Source organism: Aethalodelphis obliquidens, unplaced genomic scaffold (genome assembly GCF_003676395.1).
Source record: "Aethalodelphis obliquidens isolate GAN/ISIS:26980383/991018 unplaced genomic scaffold, ASM367639v1 scaffold107, whole genome shotgun sequence".
In the NCBI taxonomy this organism is placed as follows: domain Eukaryota; kingdom Metazoa; phylum Chordata; class Mammalia; order Artiodactyla; family Delphinidae; genus Aethalodelphis; species Aethalodelphis obliquidens.
In genome coordinates, this window is record NW_020838051.1 from 2,422,869 (window position 1) to 2,444,565 (window position 21,697).

General features: G+C 45.1%; 1 long non-coding RNA gene across 1 annotated transcript; it reads left to right on the forward strand.

Moving 5' to 3' along the window:
- Positions 1-108: 108 nt before the first annotated feature.
- LOC113614861 (uncharacterized) lies at positions 109-21,646 on the forward strand. The gene is made up of 4 exons (XR_003430749.1): positions 109-221; positions 1,841-1,904; positions 8,339-8,579; positions 21,614-21,646. It is a non-coding gene; the product is annotated as an uncharacterized LOC113614861 (long non-coding RNA).
- The last annotated feature ends 51 nt before the right edge of the window (positions 21,647-21,697 follow it).

Here is a 21,697-nt window from a genome sequence, read left to right on the forward strand (position 1 = left end):
CCCGCCCCGCCCCGCCACGTGGGCGTCAGCCACGCCTGCTCCGCTCCTGCAGGCGTTTGCGCATGCGCCCTGGGGCGGGCCAACGCTGGGAGCTTAGCCTAACTCTGCGGAGTGTGGCGTCGTCCGTGACTCCTGTCCTCCCGCCCTTGCGCTGAGCTAGACGTCCTTTCACGTCATCTCTTCCACAAAGCCTCTTCACCGCACACCATCCCCGCAAAAAAGTGAGACGAACTTTTCTGCCTCTGAACAGCTTTCACTTTATACTTCTAACAGTACTTGTTTCTTCCTTGAAGTGGTCTGTGTGAACAGCGCCGTGACTCCCCGCCCCCCCCATCCCCGCCCTTAGTTGCAGCCCAAGTCTTGGGAGAATTTGGAGAAGAAAGGCCTAACCATTTACTCTCCTTCAGCAGGCAAGGCAAACAGGCAGTTTTGTGACTTAAGCCTGTTTTAAAGGTGTCTTTTTTTTTTTAAACACTTGAAAAGTTCCCAGAAAACCAAACTTTGTTCCAGCACAGTATAGTTCCATCTTCAGATAATTACCCCATCACTTTACAGGGGTCTTCAGCAGCCTTTATGCCCCCAGGGTCCCTTCTGTCTTCCTGTGAGCTCTTGTCATCTTTCTGAACCCCACGAAAGCCATCCAACAGTTTTTGTTTCCTCTAGGCCGTCAGCTCCCTGGGGTCAAAATCAATGTGGAATTCATCTTTGTTTCCCAAGTCACCTAGCGCAAGGTTAGCGCCTGCCCTTGTAAGCCCTTGATTTTGAAAATAACACCTAATGTTCCCGACAGCCAGTCATAGTTTCAAGTTGCTTTCACATGTTTTATGCTTACTCCTTGTGACAACCCTTTCCAAACTCATCCCTCACCCTAGTTCTGCCCATTATAGGACCCGGAAGAGTTTGATGGGCTTGTGGCCCGAAGGCCCTTGGCTCCAGCCTCCGTCTCTCCCGAGACTCTCCACCCCACAGGCGTTTGCGTCTGTGACCTGGGGGCAGGCCCAGGATGCCCAGCGATGCCTAACTCAGTATAGCATTTTGTGACATCGATGGCGACAGGTCTCCTGCTCCCGCTCCTCTTCGCCTTCGCCCTCAGCAATGTTTTAGGGCCTCCTCATTCTTCCAGGCTCATCTCTTCCACATAACTTCGCCAGAGACTGGTCTCCCGCCATTGCTGCGATAGGCTTCCCGCCATTGCCAGTGACTGGTCGTGCAGTCGCAGTACTGTTTTAGACCTTCTCATCCTTCCGCGCCCCCTTCTCCTACAGAGCCTCACTACCGCACACCATCCCCCCCAAACCACCCCCTCCCCCCAAACCTGAAAGTAACCCTTCTGCCTCTGAATGGCTTGCATTTTATACTTTAACAGATACTTATTCTCCTTTTCCTGCAGTGAGCTTGGCGAACGGTGCCATGACTGGTTGTAGTCCTTTTAAGTACTGGGAAGACTTAGAGAAGAAAAGTCTAACCTGAAAAGCAATATCTTGAGACCATTTATTGTCTTCCAAAGGGAAAGAAGCTCAGGCAGGAAAGTCACAGTTTGGTGACTTCAGGCTGTCTCAAGATGTGTATTATTTTTTTTAAATCAAGACTTGATAAGTTCCCACAAAACCCTTTCTCCCAGGCGTGATATTGTTCCATCTTCTGACAATTAGCCCATCACTCACCCATTTGCTAAGATGGCAGATGAGAACTGAGGGGAGAAATACAACACACACCAGAAAGACGGAAGCCATCGGCGGCCTTTATGCCCCCAGGGTCCCTTCTATTTTCCTGTGAGCGCTTGTCATCTTTCTGAATCCCACAGAAGCCATCCTAACAGTTTCTTTCCTCTATTACACAGTCTGCTCCTTGGGGTCAAAATCGATGTCGAATTCATCTTTGTTTACCAAAGCACCTGGCACAAGGTGAGCATTTGCTATTGTAAACACTTGATTTTGTAAATAACACCTAATGTTCCTGATAGCCTGTCATAGTTTCAGGTTGTTTTCACATATTATATCCTTATTCTTTGTGGCAACCCTTTGAGGCAGATAGGAAACCTGCCCTTTACAAACTCATCCCTCAGCCCAGTCCTGACCATTACATGCTCTGCTTTTTGTTTCCTGATCTCTGTTTCCTGTGGGCAAAGGAGGAAGCCACCTCTCTTTTGCTGAGGGGTCAGGCAGGGGGTGGGGGAAGCACGTCCTTACCCATAGCATTGTCTGTCAATTCTTCACTTTCCATGGTCCTGTAGCTAGGAGTCCTCGGGTGAGGTGGCCCTCGCACCTCCCCTTCTTCTCCTTCTCTGGCCTCCAGTTCTAAGTGGAAGGGGAATGGGGCCCAGGGGATTCAGGACTCAGTCCCAGGGATTCGGCTCAGGCCTGTACCCCGAGGCCGTCTTCGGTGATCCATGTTGATCATTGGACAAGCAGCCACAAAGCCTCAGTGAATTCTAGGCCCTGAGCTGGGTCTCTTAGTTTAGGAACTGGGAGAGGAAACTCGGGGAGAGTGTTCTTTCCCGACACCTCTGCCCTGGGCTGAGCTGAGGTGCCCCAGTTGGCAGCAAGGGCTGCCCAGCAGATGGGCCCCAGTGAAGCTCCCAGGCACAAACTGCACTCCTCGCTGGGATCCCTTGGCCGCTGACATTCTGGGTGGCAGTTGCTCTGAATCCTTATGTCCAGTGATATTCCCCGTGTGCCTGCCTCCCGCGGGTAGACATTGTGCTTTCACAGTGGCAGTCACAGGGAGGCTCGGGGCAGGGCCCTTCCCCCAAGACACTCACCGTCCAGCTGGAGTCAGCTGCCCATATTAATAACACAAAACCATCAGACACGGGGAGGTGGTTCTGTGTATACAGAAACACGTGAGGAGCTTAAAAACATTCGAGTGTATGGACCAAGCCCCAGAAATGATGATTTAAGTGATGTTTGCGGGGCAGGGTGGAGGCGGTCTCAAGCATCTGTGGTTTCACAAATGATGTCTGGTTAAGAACCACCGCTGATAGAGGTTAAGAGCGCAAGTTGTGGACTCTGCTGTTTCTAGGTTCCAATCTGAGCTCTGCCACCTATTGGCCTTATGGCCTGGGGAAGTTAATTTAACTTCTCTGAGCCTTAGTTTCATCTGCAGATGGGAGTCATTAATACCTTCCCCATGTTGTGAGACTGAAATGATATGAGTTTCATGATATAAGTGTGAACGCTAACTTGGAGTGTGGGCCAGACTTAGGGACTCACTTCTAATGCATATGACGGGAGGAATGCTTTGTGACTTCTGACTCAAGGTCAGAAAAAAGATAGTATCTGTCTTTATTTACATTACTCATTCTGCTGGAAGACTTATTGTCCAAAAAGTTTTTTTGAGATAAAATTCACAGAACACGTCATTTATCATTTAAAAATATATAATAAATTCAGTGGTTGTTAGTATTGTCACAGTGTTGTGCTTTGTGCTTACCACTATCTAATTCCAGAACATTTCCATCACCCCAAAAAAGAAACCTCATTTCTGTTAGCGGTTAATTCCTCCTTTCCCCCAGCCCCTGGCTATGACTAATCTATTTTTTGTCGTATAGATTTGCCTATTTTGGACATTTCATATAAATAGAATCATATAACATATGTCCTTTCATGTCTGGCTTCTTTTACTTAAGTATAACGTTTTCAGGGTTCATCTCTCTTGTAGCATGTATTGGTACTTCATTCCTTTTTCTTTCTTGTGATAAAATATATATAACATCAAACTTACTATTTTAACCATTTTTTAAATCTCTTTATTTATTTTCATTTATTTATTTTTTTTGGCTGCGGCATGCGGGATCTTATTTCCCCGACCAGGGAACGAACTCATGCCCCTTGCACTGGGAGTGCAGAGTCTTAACCACTGGACCACTGGGAAGTCTGAAAGTCTGAAAGCATCTCTTTAAATGCACGTCAAATTAGGAGTTAACCTGGGGCTTCCCTGGTGGCACAGTGGTTGAGAGTCCGCCTGCTGATGCAGGGGACACGGATTCGTGCCCCGGTCCGGGAAGATCCCACATGCCGCGGAGCGGCTGGGCCCGTGAGCCATGGCCGCTGAGACTGCGCGTCCCGAGCCTGTGCTCTGCAACAGGAGAGGCCACAACAGTGAGAGGCCCGCGTACCATGAAAAAAAAAAAGAGTTAACCTGCAAAATTTCAAAACAAATACAATCGTCCCTCAGTATCTGTGGGGGGTTGGTTCCAGGACCCGCCCCCAAATGCCAAAATCCAGGAATACTCAAGTCCTATAGTGGGCCCTGTAGCCACGGTTCCACACCATGTGGTACTGTAGCACGTATTTATTTAATTAAAATTTTTTTTTAATTTTTAAAATTTTTTATTTTTTAAATGGATCTTTATTGGAGTATAATTGCTTCACAATACTGTGTTAGTTTCTGTTGTACACCAAAGTGAATCAGCCATATGCATACACATGTCCCCATATCCCCTCCCTCTTGAGCCTCCCTCCCACCCTCCCTATCCCACCCCTCTAGGTCATCGCAAAGCACTGAGCCGATCTCCCTGTGCTATGCTGCTGCTTCCCAGTAGCTATTTTACATTTGGTAGTGCATATATATCGATGCTACTATCACTTCACCCCAGCTTCCCCCTCCCACCCTCTGTCCTCAAGTCCATTCTCTATGTCTACATCTTTATTGCTGCCGTGCAACTAGGTTCATCAGTACTTTTTTTTCTTTTTTAGATTCCGTATATATGTGTTAGCATACGGTATTTGTTTTTCTCTTTCTGACTTCGCTCTGTATGACAGACTCTCTAGGTCCATCCACCTCACTAAAAATAACAATTTTTTTTAAACATCTTTATTGGAGTATAATTGCTTTACAGTATTGTGTTAGTTTCTGCTGTATAACAAAGTGAATCAGCTATACGTATACAGATATCCCCATATCCCCTCCCTCTTGTGTCTCCCTCCCACACTCCTTATCCTACCCCTCTAGGTGGTAACAAAGCACCGAGCTGCTCTCCCTGTTCCATATGGCTGCTTCCCACTAGCTATCTGTTTTACATTTGGTAGTGTATATATGCCCATGCCACTCTCTCAACTCATCCCAGCTTACCCTTCCCCCTTCCCTTGTCCTCAAGTCCATTCTCTACGTCTGCATCTTTATTCCTATCCTGCCCCTAGGTTCTTCAGAACCATTTTTTAAATTTAGATTCCATATATATGTGTTAGCATACGGTATTTGTTTTTCTCTTTCTGACTTACTTCACTCTGTATGACAGACTCTAGGTCCATCCACCTCACTACAAATAACTCAATTTCATTTCTTTTTATGGCTGAGTAATATTCCATTGTATATATGTGCCACATCTTCTTTATCCATTCATCTGTCGATGGACATTTAGGTTGCTTCCATGTCCTGGCTATTGTAAACAGTGCTGCAATGAACATTGTGGTACATGACTGCTTTTGAATTATGGTTTTCTCAGGGTATGTGCCCAGTAGTGGGATTGCTATGTCATATGGTAGTTCTATTGTTAGTTTTTTAAGGAACCTCCGTACTGTTTTCCATAGTGGTTATATCCCACCAACAGTGCAAGAGGGTTCCCTTTTCACCACACCCTTTCCAGCATTTATTGTTTGTAGATTTTTTGATATTGGCCATTCTGACTGGCGTGAGGTGATACCTCTTTGTAGTTTTGACTTGCCTTTCTCTAGTAATTAGTGATGTGGAGCATCTTTTCATGTGCCTCTTGGCCATCTGTATGTCATCCTTGGTGAGATGTCTATTTAGGTCTTCCACCCATTTTTTAACTGGATTGTTTGTTTTTCTGATATTGAGCTAGCTCCATGAGCTGTTTGTATATTTTGGAGATTAATCCTTTGTCTGCTGTGTCATTTGCAAATATTTTCTCCCATTCTGAGGGTTGTCTTTTCATCTTGTATAGGGTTTCCTTTGCTGTGCAAAAGCTTTGAAGTTTCATTAGGTCCCATTTGTTTATTTTTGTTTTTATTTCCATTTCTCTAGGAGGTGGGTCAAAAAGGATCTTGCTGTGATTTATGTCATAGAGTGTTCTGCCTGTGTTTTCCTCTAAGAGTTTGATAGTGTCTGGCCTTACATTTGGGTCTTTAATCCATTTTCAGTTTATTTTTGTGTATAGTGTTAGTGAGTGTTCTAATTTCATTCTTTTACAAGTAGCTGTCCATTTTTCCCAGCACCACTTATTGAAGAGGCTGTCTTTTCTCCATTGTATATTCTTGCCTCCTTTATCAAAAATAAGGTGACCATATGTGCGTGGGTTTATCTCTGGGCATTCTGTCCTGTACCATGGATATATATTTCTGTTTTTGTGCCAGTACCATACTGTCTTTTTTTTTTGGCTGCATTGGGTCTTCATTGCTGCGTGTGGGCTTTCTCTAGTTGTGGCGAGCGGGCGCTACTCTTGGTTGTGGTGTGCGTCCTTCTCATTGCGGTGGCTTCTCTCATTGTGGAGCACAGGCTCTAGGTGCGTGGGCTTCAGTAGTTGTGGCACACGAGCTCAGTAGTTGTGGCTTGTGGGCTCTAGAGCACAGGCTCTAGAGTTGTGGCGCACGGGCTTAGTTGCTCTGCGGCATGTGGGATCTTCCTAGACCAGGACTCGGACCCGTGTCCCCTGAATTGGCAGGCAGGTTATTAGCCACAGGTGAATGTGACTACTATAGATACCTCATATAAGTAGAATGATACAATATTTGTCCTTTTGTATCCGGGTTCTTTCACTTAAGTTTAATGGTTTCAAGGTTCATCCATGTTTTAGCATGTACTGGTACTCTATTCCTTTTTATGGCTGAATAATATTCCATTGTATGGATATACCAATTTTGTTTGCCCATTCATAAATTGATGGGAATCAGGTTGTTTATGCTTTTAGACTAATATGAATAATGATGCTGTGAACATTCATTTACAAGTTTTTATGTGGACTTATGTTTTCAATTCTCTTGGGTATCTATCTAAGACTGGAATTGCTGGGCTATATGATAACTCTATGTTTAACTTTTTGAGGACCTGCCCAAGTGTTTTCCACAGCAGCTATCCTATTTTACATTTACACCAGCAGTGTATGAGGGGTCCAGTTTCTCCACATCTTCTTCAACACTTGTTATTGTCTGTTTTTTTGGTCATAGTCATGGGAAGGATGTGAAGTGATATCATTTTAATTAGCATTTACCAAATGACTAATGACGTTCAGCATCTTTTCATGTATATCATCTTTGGAGAACTGTTTATTTAAATCTTTTGTCCATTTTATAATTGGGTTGTTTTTCTTTCTGTTGTTGAGTTGTAAGAGTTCTTTATATATTTAGGATACTAAACCCTTATCAGATATATGATTTACAAATATTTTCTCCCATTCTCTGGGGTTTTTTTCTTACTTACTTGATAGTGTCCTTTTAATTTTGATGAAGGTTTTTAATTTTGATGAATTCTAATTTATATTTTTTGCTTGCTTGTGCTTTGGTGTCATATTTAAGAAGCTATTGCCTAATCGAAGGTCATAAAGATATAATATGTTTCTTTCTACGAGTTTTATAGTTATAGCTTTTACATTTAGGTATTTGAGCCTTTTTGAGTTAATTTTTGTCTATGGTGTGAGGTACGGATCAGGAATACTTTTTGAGCACCTGCTGTGTGCCAGACACTGTCATTGGGGTGCAGCAGTAACAAAAGAGACACGTCCTACTGTTATTGAGCTAAAATTCCAATGGCACTCACAGACATTAGTCCATGGTGACATAAATGTCTAAATGTAGATTTGACCACATACTGTTTCTGATCTAGAATGGGGTCCAGAGAATGTGAGGATTGTGGGGGAAGGGTGCACCCTCACATGGTTGACAAAGTTGCAGCCTGGCCTGGGGCTCTGTGGTATGAAGGGAATCCCTGTCTGACACTGTCATGGGGACATTCGCAGGTTCCATGAGGGACCTGAGTGCAGGCTCTGCCACATCCCTTGTCTTTCCTCTGAATAGCCGCTTAGACTCTCCCTCAGTCCCTAGGCTTTTGTGACCCACCCCTGTGTTGGGATCCTTCTGCTCCCCTGGGTGGCCCACCTGGCTGCTTTTCCTTTTATGACAGTTTCAGACCACTGTCTTTTGTGGGGTCCACATGTGTTCCCTGGAAACACAAATTTTTCTGCATTTGTGGGCAGTTCAGTTTAATCTCAGGCTGCCATTTTATTGTCCCTTCTGCCAGGGTCAGTTCCAGCCCCAGCCTCTAGAGTTCACTTGAGTGAGTCAGACGCTAGTTCCTGTGATACTCAACCTACAGGAGACACAAGCTTTCTGAAACTTTTTGTCATTTGCTTGAGGTAGCAACATTTGTCCCTCTCTCATTCTAGGAGAAGTCATCCACAGAGTCATGAGGACACTCAGGCAGCCTCTGGAGAGGCCCACATGGGAAGCGACTGAGGCCTTCCATGAGCTACCAGCACCACCTTGCCAGCCTGGGACTGCACCACCTTGGAAGCGGATCTTCCAGCTCCAGTCAGTTCTGATGACTGCAGCCCTGGTGACATCTTGGCCACAGTCTCATGGGATGCCCTGGGACAGCCATTCCTGAATTTGAGACCCACACAACCTGTGAGTTTCATAATGTTTATTGTTATTTTATTTTACAGTTTTTATTGAGATATAATTCAATACATAAGATTTCAACATTTTAAAGTGTACAATCCAGTATGTAATACAGTATTATTAACTATAGTTCATTGGTTTTTAGTATATGTGCAGTGTTGTGCAAACATTGCCACTAGCTCATTCCAGAGCATTTCCATCACTTCAGAAATGATACCCAGTACCTCTTATCAGTCACTTTCAGTTCCCCATTCTCCCTTCACCTGAAAAGCACTAATCTACTTTATGACTTTATGGATTTGCCTATAGTGGGCATTTCATATACATGGAATCATATAATATCTGTTACTTTGTGAATGGCTTCTTTCATGTAGTATAATGTTTTCAAGGTTCATGCATGTTGCAGCATGTATCAATCCTTCATTCCTTTTCATGGATGAATACTATTCCACTGTGTAACCGTTTTGTTTATGGATTGATCAACTGATGGACATTTAGGTTGTTTCTACTTTTTGGCTATTATGAATTATGGTACTGTGAACATTTGAGGGTAAATTTTTGTGTGAACATATGTTTTCAGTTCTCTTGGGTATATACCAAGGACTAGAATTCTTGGGTCTTATGGGAACTCTGTGTTTGAATTTTTAAGGACCTGCCAAAGTGTTTCCCACCACGGTTGCATCACTGCAGGCCAGCAATAGAAGAGGATTCCAGTTTTTCCAAATCCTTGCTAACACTTGTTATTGTCTGTGTTTTTGGTTATAGCCATCCTAGTGGATGTGGAGTGGTATCTCATTGTGGTTTTGACTTGCATTTCCTTAATGAGCATTGATATTCATGCACATTTTGGCCATTTGTATAACCTCTTGGGAGAAATGTTTATTCATGTGCTTGCATACGTTTTAATTAGGTTGTTTGTCTTTTTTTTTTTTTTTTTTTTTGGCTACACTGCGTGGCATGTGCGATCTTGCTTCCCCAATCAAGGATTGAACCCACGCCCCCTGCAGTGGAAGCGTGGAGTCTTAACCACTGGACCACCAGGGAAGTCCTGGGTTGTTTGTCTTTTGACTGTAGAGTTTTGAGTTCTTTGTATATTCTGAATACTAAATTCTTTTCAAATATATGATGTGCAAATATTTTTTCCCATTTTATAGATTGTCTTTTCTCGTTCTTGATACTGTCCCTTGACACAAAATTTGTTTAATTTTGGTGATTTCCAATTAAACTACTTTTTCTTTGGTTGCTTGTGCTGCTGGTGTCATACTTAAGAAACTATTGTGTAACACAAGGTCACAAAGATTTACAAATGTTTTTTTTCTAAGTGATTTACAGTTTCTAAATATAAGAAGTTGATTATGAAAAGGGGGGAAGGTGGATGTGATTGAGGGCCAGGATTCTTTTTAGGTAGATATACTTTAGGAGAACATACATATAGAAGATGAAAATGTGAAACTGGTTTTATTAGGACTCTTTCAGGTACCCTTATGAAAGGCTCCTTGTAGGATTGAGGCTCTGACCTGAGCCAGAGAAGTGCTGCATTCTTAGGTATATCTCTTGGCATAATGAGTGAGAATAGGAGAGAAGTGGGGAAAAGTAATGAAAAAGGGGAACACGACAGAGAAGGAGAGAAAAGAGGGGGCACAGGAGAATACTGGGAAGTTGTGCTCAGGTAAAGTGAGGTAAGCCATTGTCTCTTTATCCCATCCTTGTAGGAGTCGTCATGGACGGTGCATGGAGACCCCCCACATATGCAACTGTCTGTGTCATGAGTTTTGCCATCCTGCCAGTGATTTGTATATATGTTTATATAGGATGGATGTATCTATCCATCTGCCCCACTACTCCAGATGCGATCCCCAGGAAGAGAGGTGCTTGTGTGAGAGTAACATATACCTATGGTTGGCAAAGTTGTAATGAGGCTTTGGGGCTTTGTGATACAGAGGCAGTTCTGAGCTCACACTCTCATGGGTACATTCTGAGCTTCCTAAAGGGACTCACTTGCAGACTCCTGTCACATCCAGTGCCTTTCCTCTGACTGGCCAATAAACTCCCTGTCAGACCCTGTTCTCTTGTGGCCCACACTTTTGTTGCGGTCATCTGCCTCTTTAGGTGTTCCATCTTGGTGCTTTCCTTTTAAAACAACCTGAGTACACTCACTTTCCCCAGGTTCTGTTGTCAACCATGGTAAATACAGACTTTTCTTCTGCATGTGGCGTTAAGTGCAGTATACTTTTATGCCATTCCTCTTATTGCATCTTTTGGCTGGACATTTTCAGCTGCAGATACTTGGCTTCATTTGCATGAATCAGACATTAGTTCTTGTGTCTTGCTAACTGCAGAAGACACGAGTCAAGTGTTTCTAAGCTCCTTTTCACTTGATTAAGGTCAGAGGGAAGCTATCTTTATTCTCACGACAGTGGAGAAAATGCCCACCACTGTCCCTTTCTCAGGGTCCACATGTCCACCTTGGAAGACAATCCTTCTACAGGGCAGCTGCATCTCTAGCTTCTGTTCCTATGAGATACCCATACTAGTATCTGTCTCCATTTACCTGAAGGGTCCATGGGTGCAGCTTCTGTCTGGGCATTAGACTTCCCCTAAATATATAGGCTTTTGTGGCCCTCTCTTCTGTTGAGGTTTTCTTTCTCTTTAGGCACTGGTCTTGGTGCTTTTGTTTTAAGAGAAACTTAGTCCACTCACTTTAGCAGGGTTCACATGTCGACCATGGAAAACACAGTCCTTTCTTATGCAGGTGGTAAACAAGCCACTGTGTTCTGTGCCAGCCTTTATATTATACCTTCTGATTTGGGCAGTTTCTGCCCCAGGTTCTCAACTTCGTTTGCGTGAGTCACACTCTAGTCCCACTGTTCCTCTAACTCCAGGGGACCTACGTCAAGCTTTCTGAAGCTGTTTGTCATTTGCTTGAGGCGGGGGGAAGTAATCTTCATTCCTCCTTCGTGAGAGTGGAGAAAATGCCCACCAGTTTCGCTTCCTCAGGGTCCACGTGTCGACCTTGGAGAACCTTCCTTTCTGCTGCAGCTGGTGGAAGTGCAGTTCTGTCCCATGTCAGCCTCCTTCTGTCTTTCTGGGCAGGGGCTGCTCCAGCCCCAGCTACTTTTTCTACATGAGCCAGACACGAGGCTCTGTGTTGTTCTCGCTCCAGGGAGCAGAAGTGAAGGTTTCGGAAGCTCTTGCCCTTGGGTCAGCCATTGCAACCGCATCTCCACGAGGCAGTTTTCTCACTCACTCAGGGTCTGTCGAGACATGGGCATTTCTGCCCTTCTAACGCTTGAGTGCGCAGCTGCGGAATCGAAAACCACTTAGCTGCAGTCTAGTGGTGCCTCCTCCATGACGGGATATCCTACAACTTGCGTCGAGGTCATTTGCTCCCTTTTGTTGCCCTGTCATCAGCTTGGTGTGGAGGACAAGGGTCATGGGGAGCTGACAGTTTTGCCTCATTTCTTTTTTTTTGATGTCTTTGTAAGTATTAAAATGTCAAAATGTAAAAGTGACCTTTTGTATTTTTGGTGGGACAATAATTTGAGCCTTGGCCTTGGCCTTGCATGTCTCTGTGCATGAGATGCCAGACTTGGCACTGATGTGTGGCTGAGAAAAGTTATGATGCCCTTTTCCTAGGCAAGAGGCCATCCTGGACAGGTTACTGCCTAAGATAGATTCCACTGCATCTGGTAGCACATTCCACCTGTCAGTGGGTGAGAGGAGGATAGGGTCTCCCCACTAACGGATTGCCTGTTCCATGTTAGGAGAGATGATGCGTCTAGGGTCTGTGGTCCTCAGGATCCTATGGCTGGGTTAGTGGATGAGATAAGACTCTCTAATCTGGGTGTACAGCGAGAGGAGGATAGGGTCTCCCCACTAACGGATTGCCTGTTCCATGTTAGGAGAGATGATGCGTCTAGGATCTGTGGTCCTCAGGATCCTATGGCTGGGTTAGTGCATGAGATAAGACTCTCTAATCTGGGTGTACAGCGAGAGGAGGTTAGGAGAAATCAAGGCGCCCCAGATCTGGTAGAGCAGTGCAGGCCAGGTTATGAGAGGTATAGCTCCCTGGGATCTGGTAGTGCACCCTTATATCCATGGTCAATGAGGAGGGGAACATAAGGGTTCTCCCTCTGTCCAACCTCTTTCGAGGTGTGTGGGCCAGTTTAGGGTAAGGTAGGTTCTCTAGGATTGGATAGTGTCTGCTACCTGTTGAAAAAAGTTTGGAGGGTTAGGTAGGAAGAGGTAGGATTGGCATTACCTGTCTGTTTGGTGTCTAGTTATTGATAAAAGTATGTTTGTTGAGGCCCACAGAATGGCCAAACGTGTGTGCAAACCTGTGCTTACTAGTGCCAGTTGCACTTCCTGCCCCCCTTACCCCTTATTTCCTGGGCTCCCAGCCAAGGAGAGTTAGATGGTTTCCCGGAAGCTGGTGTTGTGGTGTCCGTGTAAAACACCTGTGGTTTCTGTTTGTGAGAAACAGGTTGAATGCATCTGAGAGAACTTGCAGTAAAAAGATAAAAACTTAAAAGTGATGTTGTCATTGAGAGGCCTGTGAGCCAGTTCGTTGTCTATACTATGTAACAATATGTCATTGGTATTGAAATGTGTTACATGTTTGAATTTTGAATGTTCATATGGTATCAGAAAAATTTGTCTGATATCCAAAGTTTTCACTGTATAATGATGTTGATTAGTGAGTTAAAGGTGTCATTTTCTATTGCCTTGCATGCCCACCAGCAAGGGAGTCTTACGATCCCCAATAAAAGTCAGGGCCTGTCTGTCAACTACAGTACTTGAGCTAATGTAAATGGGCTCACACACTGAATCTTGCATGCAAAGAACCACTGTTGTCTTTCACAAACTAAAGAATTCTGTGTTTCTGAGAGAACACTTGTTGCTCCTACAAAACTGCTGCAGTAGTGCCCTGTTTGTCTTATAATCATAAAGAGGCGAGAATACCTGGGGCTTTCCCACTTGCTTTTCACAGATTGACTCTATGGGATTGTATTTTTATTTTATTATTATTATTATTTTTTATATTTCGGCTGTGCCGTGCAGTATGTGGGATATTATTAGTTCCCCGACCAGGGATCGAACTCGTGCCCCCCGGGTTGGCAGTGTGGAGTCTTAACCACTGGACCGCCAGGGAAGTCCGACTCCATGGGATTTTAAACTCTCTTTTCCTGGAGGCTGATAAGGTCACAGTGCCCTCTTGGAAAAATACAGATGAGATCCCACAGGTTGACTAGCTAAGTATGGGACAGGACTTGGGGGGCAGTAGCAGATCTCACTGATAAGTTGTCTTGTGACAAGGGGCAGTCAGTCATGCAGAAATGTACTGAGGTATATAAGTAAAAAGTAGGAAAGAAGTCATATTAGGGATAGATTTGTACAAATGCCCAGTGAGACTGACTATATGTGTTTGGGCCCTTGGCGCCCCGCCAGTCATGCTGGAGGACAAGGAGTGGAGATTACCTGGTCATCTAATGACTGACCCCACGTTCAAAGTCAGTCTGGCCATGACATCCTTGCTAACGACAGGTGGAAGGTCAACTAGAAAACCTTGCTGAGGCTGATGCCCTTCAGGAGGATGTTTATCCAGTGCTTTCAGCATCACCTTTCTACCCATACCTTACTTCTTTCAACAAAAAGAGGTCCAGGGTGGAGTTCAAGGGCTCTCCGTCTGTAAGAGCGATTGGCAGCTTTATGCACTGGTTAAAGTGTGTTGGGGAATTGACTGTACCTTGGTTGCCAGATCATTCTGGCAATTTTGAACACTGGGAACTATGCTGTGTAGAAGCCCCTGATGTCATGGTCAAGGTTTGCACTTACTGGATTTGGAAATAATTCTCAGACCGAAGAATGAGCTTATCTGAGTTTATAGGTGCGTCCTTTCTGACCAGTACACATGCCGGATGTTGTAACTGGTATGGGTGAGTGTATTGTGGGAAGAATTGGGTTAAGTATGTGTAATTTTTCTCTTGCTTATAAGGGATGTTCCCAATGGCGAAGTGCCACGATAGAACAGTGGTGCTGGGACAAGTAGACAGCCGGGAGCCCAGCAGGCTTCCTCAGCACAGCCATGAGGTATCAGTAAAGCAGTGTGTGACGCTAGGTTGTGAAGGTGGAGTTGGGTGAAAGGATGTCCTTATACTGATCATGGAACTCATGGAGGCAGAGGTGCTTAAAGATACTCTACCTAAAATAGCCCTGAATTATCCATGAAAAAAGCCAAGAAAGTACTAGATGCCTCACTGTACCGTACAGCAGCCTCAGTGAGGAGCAGTCCTCCTTGCACCTAAACTTCCCGGTTTCGTAATGATCACAGGTTCTGTGCGCAGACTGAGGAGCCTGGCTTGTAATAGTGGGCATGCTAATGCTTTCTTCAAGTCCCAGTGCATCCATGGGATCAGGGCCTATTTACCTTCACTGGTTCTCAGGTCACAATATATGTTCAATGTGCTGCCTCACAAAGACCTAAAACTGATTTTTCTCCAGGCTGGGACATAGAAAAGATTGAAACCTCAGCCAGGTTGTCTTGGTAACTTTACATGGGTGACAATATTCTGAATCAAAAGGCTAAGGACAACATACCGTTTGTCTTAGGTAGGCAATCCAATATCTGAGTAACCAGAGCTTGAAGATTAACCCTATAAGAGTCAGCAGCCAGGGACTGCCCTGGTGACACAGTGGTTAAGAATCCGCCTGCCAATGCAGGGGACATGGGTTCGATCCCTGGTCCAGGAAGATCCCACATGCCACGGAGCAACTAAGCCCCTGCGCCACAACTACTGAGCCTGCACTCTAGAGCCCGCAAGCCACAACTACTCAGCCCATGTACCACAACTACTGAAGCCCGCGTGCCTAGAGCCCATGCTCTGCAACAAGAGAAGCCACCGCAATGATAAGCCTGCACGCCGCAACAAAGAGTAACCCCCACTCGCCACAACTGGAGAAAGCCTGCGTGCAGCAATGAAGACTCAACGCAACCAAAAATAAATAAATAAATAAATAAATAAATTTAAAAAAAAAAGAATTAGCAGCCAACCTCCCAAGCATAGTTCTTGGAAACCATGTGATCTGATGTCTACAAACAATCGATGAGTCTATTCAGTAAAAGCAAATGTCCTAAAAATTTCTAGAAGACCACATTTTGCACAGCTTATGATAAGCTTGCTCAGTCCTGGATGTGCTTTATACCTCACATAAGGATCCTGCTCAGCCCATGACATTATACATCTTAAAGTGCATCTAATTTGACCAGCAACCTGTCTCAGGACTCTCCAACAAGCTGTACAGAGCATGATTCCATTCAGGCAAGTACTGTGCAGTACTTCTGAGGGAAAGTGTCTGTGACTGACATTTATGCCAAGTAGAGCCTGTGGCAAAAACATGTGGCCATTAGACAAGGGCACCCTCTGGGATTTGTTTGTGGCCCTTTCTGAAACTGCTACAATATCCCGCATTGAAAGACTGCTGCTTACCTGCTGTGGATGCCTCTGGGTATTGAGAGAGTAAAAAAGTAAGAGCAGAGCTTCCCTGGTGGCGCAGTGGTTGAGAGTCCGCCTGCCGATGCAGGGGACATGGGTTCGTGCCCTGGTCCGGGAAGATCCCACATGCCGCAGAGCGGCTAAGCCCGTGAGCCATGGCCGCTGAGCCTGCGTGTCTGGAGCCTATGCTCTGCAATGGGAGAGGCCACAACAGTAGAGGCCCGCGTACTGCAAAAAAAAAAAAAAAAAAAAAAGTAAGAGCAGGTGTTGTTACCCCCTGACTTTTCCCATACCATGGGGTGGCTCCCAAATGAGACCACCAACCAAGTGGGTGTTGCCTAGGAAATATCCACCTTATGTGAAGGTGGTAAATTTAGCAAAGAAGTAAACTAGGCATTAATGGTGTCACACAGGTACAAAAAGTCACTGTCTAGATATGGCTGTGTCAGATGCAGAGACTTTGCCAACATCTCACCTTCTGGTGGCAGTGGAGGAAATCTATGCAACGACTCTTAGTTGGACTGTGTATGTGACAGTATGTCAGCACTTCGGCCTTCTGGTAGCTTCAGTACACCCCGGTTTCTGAGGATGCCTGGATATGGTTCATGAAAACATCAGCAAAGTTAAAGGCAGATGGGTCGTAGTGGGCTGTGGAAGATTTACAACCTAACAAAAAACTGCTTGCATCTGTGCATGGGAAAGGCGATTCTACACAATGGATGGAGTGATGGGGTGCAGTGCTAGCCCTGGGCAACACCGCCCCAAGTTCACCTGGATATATTTTGACTAACTATGGGGCAAGAACCCATGGATTGACAGTGTTGGCTGGTGTTAGGCAGCATAATCACTGGATGATCAAATCTCAGCCCCTGTGGGGACAAATATTATTATCATATTGCCCAAGATGCTCACCTCCTATTTCTGGCCCTTGTGCATACCCATGGATAACGACCCTTCAAGAATGAAAGTCAGTAGAATCAAGGAGCTCATCACCTGTGACGCCCGTGTTAAGACCATGGTCACTTGGATAGGCCATCGCACAGCGCATGGTAATCCATCTTCACCTGGACCACTAAACAAGATCTAGTGATTCTAGCACCTAAGGGCAAGGAATCCTGGAAATAAGTGCGAGTGCCAGCTGCATAGTTAAGTAGAGAGGGGATGTCTGGGTCCCATAGCCAGCAGTACCAGTCTTGGTGCCCTAACCTCCTCTCGAGGGTACCCCTGGCCGTCGACGGAGTAGACAGCTTTTCAAGGAACAGCACTGATGTGCCTGTCCACGTAGCAAGTATGGGCAGTACTCAAGGACTCTTATTTGGACTTCTATATTTGTATTTGCCAACTTCAATCAGACAGTGGTGCCGCCTTCAGAGGGAAACGTACCCAGTGGTGGCCAGCTTCATGGGCTTTCACTGGGCTATTCATGCCCCATGTCATTCATTGTCAGCAGGTGCCATTGAAAGATTGCATGGATTCTTAGAGAAGAGACAGTGTAAGATAAGTGGACAACCAGTGCTTGGTTCCCAGTGCAGCACACACTTAAGAAAGCAAGTTTGTTCTTTAAATGTGGCATTTCCCCAGCTGGTACAGCCCATTTAAATAGAAGGTTTAATTATGAGGTTGAGAAGGTGGTGGAGGAGGCCCACAGAACGGGGGAGAAAATGCTTATCATGCTGGTGACTCCCTTCAAAATTCCTTTCCTTCTCCTTCCACCTCAACTTTTTATATCCCAGAGATGGGCAATGGGCTGATACCTCCATAAACAGCTTTGTTCAAGGTTCTGGCAAGGTAGCTGAGTTCACACTTTAAGAATGTGGGTTACTTGGCATTTATGGTTTTGGCTTTTTGGAGCATCTGGCAAAGCTCTTATAATGCAGGGGCATTAACTTATCCGCTTTACCTATCCTCAGAAGTGGAGGGAAGTCAGTATTCTTTCATCCCATCGTTTTATAGGTGGGGTGCAGGAGGGCCCTGCCACATATGTGACTGCCTTTGGCTCTCTCTGCAGGCAATGCCTCCTTTTTGTTTTTAGAGAGAATTTCATTTTGAGTTATCTTCCTGCAGAATTCTCCTCCACCTTTCAAGAGGGAGATTTATACTAGGTAGCATTCTTGGAAAGCCTCTTTTGTATTAAGATTTGGCATTTGTTGGCCGTTGACTTTACTACAGCTTCAGGTATTGATTCAATCCCAACAACCAGTGTGTGTAGTCCTTCATTTTAGCGAAAAGTAGCTCCCCGTATATGTACTCCTTCAGTCATTTGGTTTGTGGTATGTTTGGCCTCCAGGACCCCGAGGTAGGAAGTTTGATCCCGACTTTGCATTGGGGTGGTAGCAGTACATCAAAGGGCCTCATCTCCATGTTGATTTTAACCCGAGCTCCCATATGGACTGAGTGGTTAGTATCCCAGATGCTTTTGACATTTTACTTTTTGGGATTTTCGACTCCCTTTTATGGATCCTGATGACATCACAGTGCCATATTGGAAAAATATAGATGACATCCTGTAGGTCAAAATGGGACAGGTTGATTTTGAAAAGGGAGGGAGAAGATTCTGGATGTACTGTATGTTCATTGGTGGACAGATCTAACTTAGGAAACCATTCATATAGAATAAGTGTGTGGACATGGATTCTAGTGGAATTCTCCTTGCCCAGCTACCCCTAGGAAAGTCTCCTTGAATTATTGGGGGCTTGTCTTCAGTTAGAGAATCACTGCATTCTTTGTAGCTATTACTCAGCATAATGAATGAGAACATGGGAGACTTGGGGAGGAGAGAAAGCAGGAAAAGGGGAAGGAAGTGAGAAAAGGGGGGTGATGGGAGAAATTGAGTACCATGTGGGGTACAATATGCATGTAACCCAGTTTCCTTTCATCCTTCTCTGGATTGTCAGGGTGCATGCAGACCCTGCCACTTACGTGACTACTTCAGCTAGGTCTTCTTTAGTAACCTTCTTGTTATTCTTGGAGAAGCATCTCCTCTGTGAATTTCTCTATCACCCTTCAAGCAGGGTTTTTTGCGTTAGTAAGTTTTCTCAGGGGGCCTCTTTTTCTCTCATATTTTCAAACCACTTCTGCCTTTTTATCTTCCATCTATTCCCCAGTTGACAAATTGCTCATTCTCACTGTCCCCGTCCCCCACCAATGCAATCCCCAGATAGAGAAGGGCTTAGGGAGAAGAGCAAATCAAAGATCTGTAAATGGTGGAATTGCTGCTCACTCCCAGGTGCATGCTTCCTGTCCTTTCTCCAGGGGACATCCAGACCCACCCTCTTGGTTTTACTTGGGTGAGTCAGACACTAGTTCCTGTGTTTCTCAACCCCCATGGGCATTAGTTAGCTTTTCTGTAGCTTTTATCACCAGTTTGCAGCTAGGGGAAAACAATATTTGTCCCTCCCTCATAAGTGTGGAGAAAATGCTCACCATGTCGACAACTCTCTGTAACATTTCTTTTCTCCTTCTTCCACCTCAACTCTTTTATATCTCTGTGTTGGGTAATGGGCTAGTGCTGACAGAACCCATTTGAGTGCATTATTTTGTAAGCTGGCCAGCACCTCACTTTAGAATATGAAAGTATTTGACATTTATTGTCTTGGTCTTTGGAGTCTGTAATAGTTTGTAGGGCTGCCATAATAAAGTGCTACAAACTGGGTGGCTTAAACAATGGAAATTTATTGTATCATTTGAAGGCTGGAAGTCAAGACCAAGGTGTTGGCAAAGTTCATTCCTTCTGAGAGATGTGAGGGAAAGGGGTTTTCCAGGACTGAGTCCTTGGCTTGTAGATGGCTCTCTTCATGTTCACATGGTGTTCTCCCTGGGTATGTGCCTGTGTCCACATTTCTTCTTCTTAGAAGGACACATTGGATGAGGGCCAGCCTAATGGCCTCATTTTAACTTGGTTATCTCACTAATGACCCTATCTCCAAATCAGGTCTTATGTTGAGGAACTGGGGGGTTAGGGCTTCAACATGTGAGTTTTGGGGAGAACACAGTGTAACACATAAGTGGGCCTCTGTCAGATGTCTACCTGAGCGGGCAAGTGTTCAACCTCCCGTTCAATGCAGGCTTTCAGGAATGTACCTGTTCTCTGACTGGGCACTAGACTCATTCTAGACCAGTGAAGGTTGTGACTCACCACTCTGTTTTGCTTCCCTCTTTTCCCCAAGGGATCCTCTTCAGTGCTTTCATTTTAATGCAGGCTCAGGTCATTCACCATTGCAGAGCTCACACGTGGACAGGAAAAGCACAGTCCTTTCTTGTGCATGTGGTGGAAGCGCAGTGCACTCCCAGGCCAGCGTTCTTACTGTATCTTCCAGCAGGTGCAGCTCTAGCCCCTGGTTCTTGACTTCATTGCATGAGCCAGATATTGTCTTATGGTTGTTTTGCAGACTCCACAGGACATAAGACAGACTTTCTGAAGCTCTTTGTCCTTTGCTTGAAGTAAGGGGGAAATAATCCCTGTTCCTCCTTCTTCGGAGTGAAAGGCTTACCACATTCCCTTTCTCAGGGTCTGTGCGTCCACATGGAGAACACAAAACTTAACTTCTGTGGGAGGTGGAGAGGCACGTCACTCCCCAGCCAGATCTAAACACACAGCTGATCAAGACTCACACACGTTGTTGTTGTAACCAGTACTGCTTGAGTGTGGGAAGAGTTGTGTTAAGTCTATGTAATTCTTTTCTTGATTGTAGGGGTGTTCCCAATGGGGAAGTGCCACGATAGAACAGTGGTGCTGGGACAAGTGGACAACTGGGAGCCCAGCAGGCTGCCCCAACCCAGCCATGAGGTATCAGTAAAGCAGGGCAGAGTTCTGATTGGAAGGATGTATAAAAGAAGATCTCTACCTTGACCAAGGGACTAATGGAGGTGGATGTGCTTAAAGAGGCTGTACCACCTACAGTATCCCTAGGCAGCCAGATTAAGAATGAAGGGTACTTGATGCCTCACTGTAGATGAAGCTCTGTGTGGCAGCAGTCCTCCTGGCCTTTATAGTTCCGATATCATAACATTCTCGGACTCCGCTGTGCATACTGAAGGGTCTTGTGTGCAGTGATGGACATGCTAATGCTTTTTTCAACTCCCACGGAACCTCTGTGATTAGAGTCTGCCTTCATGGGTCAGAGTATGTTATACGTTAATGTGGCAATGCGATGAGACCCGCAGTTTTCCACCAGCAGATAGGTCAGAAAGCACGGAAGGCTGAAACCTCATCACAGGTGTCCCGGTACCGTTACATGGATGACATTATTTAGATTGGAAGGGACAAGAGCAGCAGATGGTCTGCTTTAGAGAGTTGGTCCAACTTCTTAGTAATTGGCACTAGATTAACCAGTCACATATTAAGAAATAGCCACCCAAATAAGGAAATGATGCACTTTGGGGTTTTGTTTTCTCTTTCTAATATGTCATTGTTCACATTCATACATCAGTGAAATAATGGCTTATAGTCTATTAATGCCACTAAAGGCACTCAAAAATGTTCCTGAAATTGTCATTAATATAATGTCTAACATTGGCAGCTCAGTCTCTTTTTTTTTTTTCTTGCAGTACGCGGGCCTCTCACTACCGTGGCCTCTCCCGTTGCGGAGCACAGGCTCCGGACGTGCAGGCTCAGTGGCCATGGCTCACGGG